The sequence below is a fragment of the Prosopis cineraria genome, unplaced genomic scaffold (genome assembly GCF_029017545.1).
Source record: "Prosopis cineraria cultivar Desert tree isolate PC_DT_omini unplaced genomic scaffold, ASM2901754v1 PC76, whole genome shotgun sequence".
Lineage (NCBI taxonomy): Eukaryota > Viridiplantae > Streptophyta > Magnoliopsida > Fabales > Fabaceae > Prosopis > Prosopis cineraria.
This window is the reverse complement of record NW_026555404.1, coordinates 71100-79366: the sequence shown is the minus strand read 5'-3', so window position 1 is coordinate 79366 and position 8267 is coordinate 71100. Positions and strand designations below refer to the sequence as shown.

At 33.7% G+C, this 8267-nt stretch overlaps 1 pseudogene; it reads left to right on the top strand.

Moving 5' to 3' along the window:
* The first annotated feature begins 5432 nt into the window (after positions 1–5432).
* Positions 5433–7996, top strand: LOC129295241 (uncharacterized; annotated as a pseudogene).
* Positions 7997–8267: the final 271 nt, after the last annotated feature.

The window sequence follows — 8267 nt, the reverse complement described above, 5'->3', positions numbered from 1 at the left end:
ACGGTCGAATTAAAAATTGGACATTTTTGCTGTCATGACAGCACAGCACCTTCAGACTAACTTCTGGAATGCACTATTTCATCATCTGACCTCCAATCAGAGCAATTCAAAAGCTCACATGTCACTTTTAAAGAGTACTATTAGCATACCAAATTTTGAAAAGATCCAACGGATGAATTAAAATTCATGTTTGTTGTAACATCAACACTGTTGCTATCATGACAACACTTTTGTTGTCATGATAACTCCTTCAGACCAAATTTTGGAGTGTGCCATTTTTTTTATTTGGTGTCCAATCAATGTGATTCTAAAGCCCACACGAAGCTTATAAAAAGTTTTACTTGTGATCCAAATTTTAGAGAAATCCAACGGTCAGATTAAGATTTGGACACCTGGATGTAAAAGTGTAGTTTTTTAGTAAAAACATTTTCAAAATTGTCCAAAATCCCATCATAATAGTCACAAACCTGTGAAGATACTTTAGACATGTCAAATAAGATTAAAAACATCTAATAGAACATTTAAATGATAGAAAAACCTTTTATACCAAAATTTGACCACCCAGGTGCCATTTTCCAAAATAGACCCTAAGTCCCCAAAATTCACAAATCATATAAGAGTGGCCAAAAACCATTATAAATATCATACACATATGAATGCACATGTTAAATATTTTTCACTTGGCTCAGAGATCTCTGTGGGGCCTACGTACCCACTCTCTCTATCCAAGGTGTATGTTTGCCCATAGCACACCATTTGTAATGCAGCCACTTTGCATTTGCTTGTAGAATCACATATATATCAAAATAAATATCTACTTGTAGTAGAAACTTGGTCTACTAGATAAATCCATCAAAACCACACACTATAACCAAGTTTTCTAGCCACAAGTCTACAAGCAGATAAAATTTCATATCGCAAGCCATATAATCCACACATATTCACACACATATTTATATAAGCACATCCTACTGGCACCCTAATTCTAAATACATTACAATAGATTTACTCAAAAGAAAGAGGTTGTAGTTCTTTACAATCTACAAACAAACCCCTAGCTCTGCTCCTTTCCTCGTCCACCACTGGTTCATTTGCCTAGACCTAAAAATATTGAAAAGAAAGGGGTGAGACAAATACAGTCTCAATAATAGAGAAATCTACATTGATTATTACAAAGTAAGCCATAATTGATAAACAAATAATAAATTTAACTTAGTATATAATTTAGCCATTTAAAATGTATGAATGCGTGACATAGGTCGATATGACCTTTCATGACCAACAAAATGTCCCCGGGCACTCTTTAACTTGTAGGTAAACCTTATACCTACTTGTACCGCCCTCCACAGGCACAAAACAAATCTAAGGCATGATCTAATCTACCGAACTGCCTATGTCCCTTCGACTTGAAATCCTGAGCAGTCGAAGCTAACTCCCTCCCAGAGTCAGCCTGACTTACTCTCCATGTAAGGGCTACTTTAGCCTAGGTACTCAACCTTACACTTTATATGTCAGATTCCCTCCCCCATTGAGAGGTGTCGAACACTCAATACACTAACCATTTTAGTGCACGAGCCTACAATACATAAGGCAACACTGTGTATTAGCAGTGTGCCGCAATAGAATATTACACCACACCTTCTCATTGGTGAACTCTCACCAAGATCATGCCTTTTACTCTTGTTTACCTTTCTCGAGTATTGACCACTTCAACACTTTGAGCTAGTATAACCACTTCAACACTTTAAGCTAGTATAACATTTATAAATCTCCCTTAAATGGTTCCTTAGCCTATCTAAGGTACCTAACTTAGTTACACTTTCTTAAGTACAACTTCTATTCTTTATGATTACAATACATGCAAACAAATCTTGTTTCCATAAAAATATTGTTGTTAAACAATTAAAAAAACATATTTGCACTATAATCAAAGTAGTACCCCATAACCCCTAGTAAGCACATTTAATCTTTTAAACCATATAATGCATGATAGCTAGTATATTTATTCAAAAATAGCTAAACAAAGTAATAAGAAATATAAATTCCCTTGTTATTTCGACCTTTTGGTACCAAAGGGGTCTTCTTGTACAAAATAGGATTTGGCTTGTTCCTTAACTTTTTAATAAGTTCCATCAACAATTCCCTACAATATATGAGTGATCCATATTACTTTTTATGACAAATAGTATTAATGATGACTATAACTCATACCACACAACTTGAGTCAATAAGCCATAATCCATCCTAATGGTCCATATATTAAACCAACCATTCACATAATATCACTTAACCACCAAAACTATTTATTAGCCATCACTAGGCCAATTTTCAATTCATATAATTTTTAATTAATTAAAAACTTTTATTTAGTATCACTAACTTTCACCATTAGCCCTTATAATGAAAATCAAATCTTAATTTAAATCTTATTGGGCTCAAATAGTAAAATTATAACAAAATCAATAGGCTTAAACCATTAAGGAGCAAAACCCAACCTCTTGGGATTTGACTTTTTTCCTAAAACTTTATTTTCATCATCCATTACTCACTTAAAACATTAGAGCATCATGTAAAAACTCAAAAACAACCTCCTAAAGACTCAAGGAAACTAAAGCTTACAAGAATAAAACCTTTTGGATCAAACTTCAGAAATTTTCTCTTCTAAAAATTGAAGAAAACCAAGAGGGAAGGAAGAGAATTGAAGTAAAAAGTTTACTTATTGTGTAGCCGAGCTCACAATGGTCATAAAGCCTTCTAAATCCAAGTCTAACTCCCTCCCTTCCTCCTCTCTTCTTCCTCTCACTCTCTCTTTTCTTTTTCTTTCTCTTTGTTTCATAGCTTTCTTTGTTTCAATTCTGCGTGAAATGGCTATTAAAATTGATCCAAAAACTTTTGAAAAAATTACAAGGAAGGGCCCCACGTTTCTTAATTATAAAACAAAAGCCTGGGTCAACTTTAGTAATTTTTCTCATAGTTAAAAATAAAATAAAACCAAACTTTTCCTTAGAAAAATTCAAACTTTGAACCTCTATCAAATTATTCTTGATTTTAATTTAATTATAGATATTTTATTTTTTTAAATAAATTCGAGTCTTAAAATTTTCAAGATGTTACAATGAACTTTCAACATGCATCATTTTCACATACGACATCTAATTGTAGTGATTCAAGTGCCCACACAAAACTTATCTCATAAGTAGCTAATGAAAAAATTTTGGATATGATCCAACAGTCCAATCAAAATGTGAGCACCTGAGTGCAAAAAGTCACTTTTTTGTAAAATTTTAGTGCATCCAAGTGCTCAAATCAATCACATTGTCTCATTAGACCACTCTGGGCCATAAGCCAAGTCTAAAAGAACCTAATACACCTGATTGACCATAGTCTATATCATACAAACACATATATCATAGTTTAGCCATTCTACGGCCCATTTTCACAAACATAAACTTTGCACCATTTGGCATAAAGTGGCTTGCTTGGCTTTTTTCACCACATTATTTCAACTTTACCCATTCACAATATATTATAACTAAATCTTAGCCTCGATTAATCATTTCACTACACATTTCTGTATATAGGCTAAGATTCACAAAATCACTACAAATTTGCACAAATCATAACTTAAACATACAGGCAATCCTTATGGCAATTCATATACACAATATTTGCATTAATTTAGTTCATTACACAAACTCAAGAATCTCTACAGCAATGACACCAATATGCCAATCCAGATTATTTCCCCTTATCTTGATCACTATTCTGTCTTATAAAATATAACAATGGGGTGAAATAATAATTTCATTAATAGTATAAACTCTATACTATCGACTATCACATGCAACCATAAAATAAGTATAGCATAATATATAGTTAAACATAACATATAACATATATTCACTTCAAATCTCATCAACTTAAATCATTTTACCACTTTTCAACATTTCAAACAATCCCATTTCACTTTTACTCAACTTTCCACTCCAATTTCTCTTTAGGTTTAGAGCAAATGGAGCCTACAACTTCAAAGTTCTATCATTCAACTCTAAATTAGTTATAAAGCTCTAATTTAACTCTCGATAACCTTTTTATTACTATAAGGTAAGAAACAAACCCCTTAAATTTTCTCAATTCAATTTCTCCAGAACTCATATTAAAGGAAATTATAGTAAAATTGAAGGTAAGGGTCATATGAAGTTTACTTAATAAATTATTGATCGAAGGTGTCTTCTAATACTCTGAAATCTCTTGCCCTAGCTAACCCTTGCTTCTTTTCTTCTCCCTTCACGTTGTTTTTTCTTTCCTCTCTGCCCTCACCAAGATCCATGACTTTTGAAGTCAATTTTTGGTATATGCACCATGGTGTAGGTAGTTTTAGTTGCGACACGTGGCACAACAAAAAAAAAATTCTCACTGTGCACACACATTTTGTTCCAGGACACAATCCTTCCAACCATATTGTTTATTTAACATCCCAATGATATAAATTATCAAGTAATCATCCAAATTTCTAATCATTTATTAATTACTAATACATTGCAAATCAATAGCAAATTACTATATTAGAAAATCAGGATGTTACATATTGAATACTTCACTTGATATTTTTTGGTAAAAAAAAATCACTTGATACTTTACCAACAAAATGTTAATCATTATAAGTTCTTCCTTACATGTAATTAGTTTGGTCAAATGTAAATAATTTGCATAAAAAGAACTTTAATATTAATCCATAATAAAAGTCACAAGACATTCTCAAGAACAATCAATATTGTATTTAAGAAGATATTTGAGAATATTAAAAATGAATTATAATTTTTTTATGACATACCTTTAATTATTTGCTTAAAACTTTTGTTTGTAGTTCATACTTCTTCATTAGAATTAGCTATGTTTGTATCATTCACGTTTATCATTAAATTCCTTGTGTACTAATGCTGTCAAATTAAAGACCGCATACTAAGGGGGGAAAACACAAACTTATGAATGTTGTTAATTTCGAATACATAGGACTTCCTTCATTAAAAAATATAAGGCATTTTTAACTGAATTTCACTCTCCAATAAAGTAATTACCTACTTTCAAACTAACTCTTGTTTTTTAATTTACTTTTATTACACCTCTTATAATAAATATAAAATTATTATTAATAAAAAATATTTTTAAAATAATAATAATTATATTTTAAAAATTAAAAATATTTTATATTTTTAAATATTTAACTTTTTAAAAAATATCTGATTTTTAGGGAGTGTGTGATAATAATAATGCTCCAAGAGGATAGCTTATTCCACAATAAAGTGACTTTGAGAAAACATGAAACTAATATAATCAGATATCTCCCCTATTAAGGGGGGCTGATCGGGAGCGTGTTGGCGGTTTGACTGTCTTTTCTTTCGATCATCGGAACATCTTCTCTTTCTCCATCAATGGCAAAGAAACTGGTCAAATATTTGGTGGTTGGTTTCTTGTTTCACTGGGTTTTGTGTGTGTTTGTCATGCATCATTGTGAATGGCTCTGTCTCTATTGATGAATAGGTGGACGCGTTCACAGAGTCACCTGTCAAGGGAAACCCCGCAGCAGTGTGTCTACTGTAGGAAGAGAGGAACGACAATTGGTTGTAAACGATAGCCGCTGAGTTCAATATCTCGGAGACCTGTTACTTGACTCGAATTGCTGAGTCGGAGGGTCTTCCCCACTTGATCAATGCTAGCTCTAACCCTCGTTTCCATCTTAGATGGTTCACTCCCGTCTGCGAGGTAAGATTTCTAAAACGATTTAATTACTGAATATATCGCTATAAAATAGCTCTTCTTGGATTGTATATGCAGATTTGATATGGGAATGGTCTTATGCAGTTAACGATTCCTCTATAGCGTAGCAGTAATCTGAGTTTATTCACGAGTAATGGCTTTGAATACTGAATTTATTCATGATAATTGATGGCTTTCGATTCAACAAGTATTATTTTGCAGTCTCTGAGCTACGTGATTCGGTTAGCATGTGTTAGGGGAAAACTGGAAGTTGACTTATAACTTGGCCAACAGTATGCTATTCAAGTTTGTTTCTGGATTCTGTTTAAGTCAAAACTGTTCAAAAATCAAGCACGATTTGTGGCATGTCTATCACTCAAAAAGTTCTTGATGAGGAGTTCATCATTAACAAAATTGGTGCTCTTTTGTAGGTTGAACTTTGTGGCCATGGTACCTTAGCTGCTGCGCGCGCACTCTTTTCTTCTGGTTTAGTGGCTTCCAATATTGTTGAATTCGTGACGTTGTCCAAAGTATTGACTGCCAAAAAAAAAATTATAATAATAAAATACCAGAGATTGGTATATCACAAGTACATCTGACTTGGAAAATGGTGAAAATCAAGGCAGATACTACATTGAATTAAACTTTCCTGTTGATCCTCCTACAGAATTTCATTCTATTGAGACTTCACAAATTTCGGCAATGTTAAAGGGTGCTTCCATATTTGAAATAAAAAGGACAACCATCGGAGATGACCTATTGGTAATTCCTAAATCTGTTCTCTTCCTTTCTTTGATGGCATATTAATCATAGTTCTATCATTTTCCCATATTACAACGCCTGCTTATGACAATGGCTTAATACTACCATAACTTCAAACTGTTGACTGCGAAAAATACATATCCCATGATATTCTAAGTCTAATTAGGAAACGAGTTTAATGTATGTGAGTAGTTATTGTATATCAAACATGTTTGGTTTTAGGCTTCTGATATCTTGTAGGTTGAAGTCACTTCTGGGAAATCTGTCATAGAACTTAAGCCACAATTTGATGCTATAGTAAAATGTCCTGGAAGAGGGTTGATTGTCACTTCCATTGCTCCTTCAGACTCAGGATTTGACTTCTACAGCAGATTCTTCTGCCCAAAATTCGGAATTAATGAGGTAAATAGCTGAGATATAACTATATGACTATATCTAATGGTTCTAGTCTGTCATGGTTTATTTTATGCACAAATAATGGTGCATTATTTCTTAAATCCCCCCTTCCATTTTGATTTACCGCCTCATAGGTGCTGCTCTGCTGTTTGTCACACAGCTGGCACCTTTTCTGATTTTGGCTTGTGATTAGCATTAAACATGTTAATTTAAATTTTGAATCAAACTATTCGATAATTTTCTACGTAATACTACAATGTCTAGTACAGTGTCTTGTGATCCATGTAATTACCTTACTTAATGAGATAAAGAGCTGATGTTCTATCAAATAGAAATGGTTGTTTCACAAAATGTACTTCTAAGTAATGGCTCCATAGATCCTATGTCTATCTATATGAAGGAGAAATCATGTAACAAGAGGAATTCTTATTTATACAAACGTACTTTTAACTTAGAACAAGCATGAAGAAATTAATGATATTTCTTAATATTGAGTTGTTTCTGCCACATTAGTGCTCAAGACCTTTGGTCTTTACTTGGCCTTGATGAAAAAAATGAGATCACTTCTTATGGACTCATTGAGAATGGTTAATCTACCAGAAAGGGAAAATGCTACAGAAATCAAAACCGAACGTCCATTAAATTTCTAGATAATAAAACAAAAGTAATGAGATAATGGTGGGTCACTTTCATTTCTTTTCAGGATCCCGTTTGTGGGAGTGTACATTGTGCTTTAGCATCTTATTGGAGCAAGAAACTTGCGAAGCTTGATTTCAATGCTTATCAGGTACTGTCTATCCCTTAGTTTGGAGTTATCTTTGTGATTGTTGTCTTGACTCTTTATATTATATGAGCAGGCATCGCCAAGAGGCGGAGTTCTCAATATTCATCTTGATGAGCAGAACCAAAAGGTGCTATTGCGAGGGAAAGCTGTTACAGTGATGGAAGGATGCATTATAGTTTAGTCCTGCTTTGGCGTTGCAAATATAATTAACATGAATAAATGTAGTGGATGACAAGACCCACTGCAACTGAGTTTAAATTCTTAGACTATTATAATGCTATTGTATGTTGAGAATTATGATGGACCTTCTTCAAAGAATGTTTCAGATAGGGGAGGACCAGTACCACAATTAAGAAGGCTGATGGTCTAAGTGAATTTAGGAGAAGTCCTCATAGTTTAACCCAATGTTTGTTTGGGGGGGGGGGGGGAGGGAAGGGGACGGGAGGGGAAATTTTTCCCTCCCCTCCCCTCTCCTCCAAAACCTACCCCCAAATTGGGGAGGAGCACCCTCCCCTCCCCTCCTCCTCCTCTCTCCTTCCCTCCCCTCCTCCTCCCCCTCCCCTCCCTT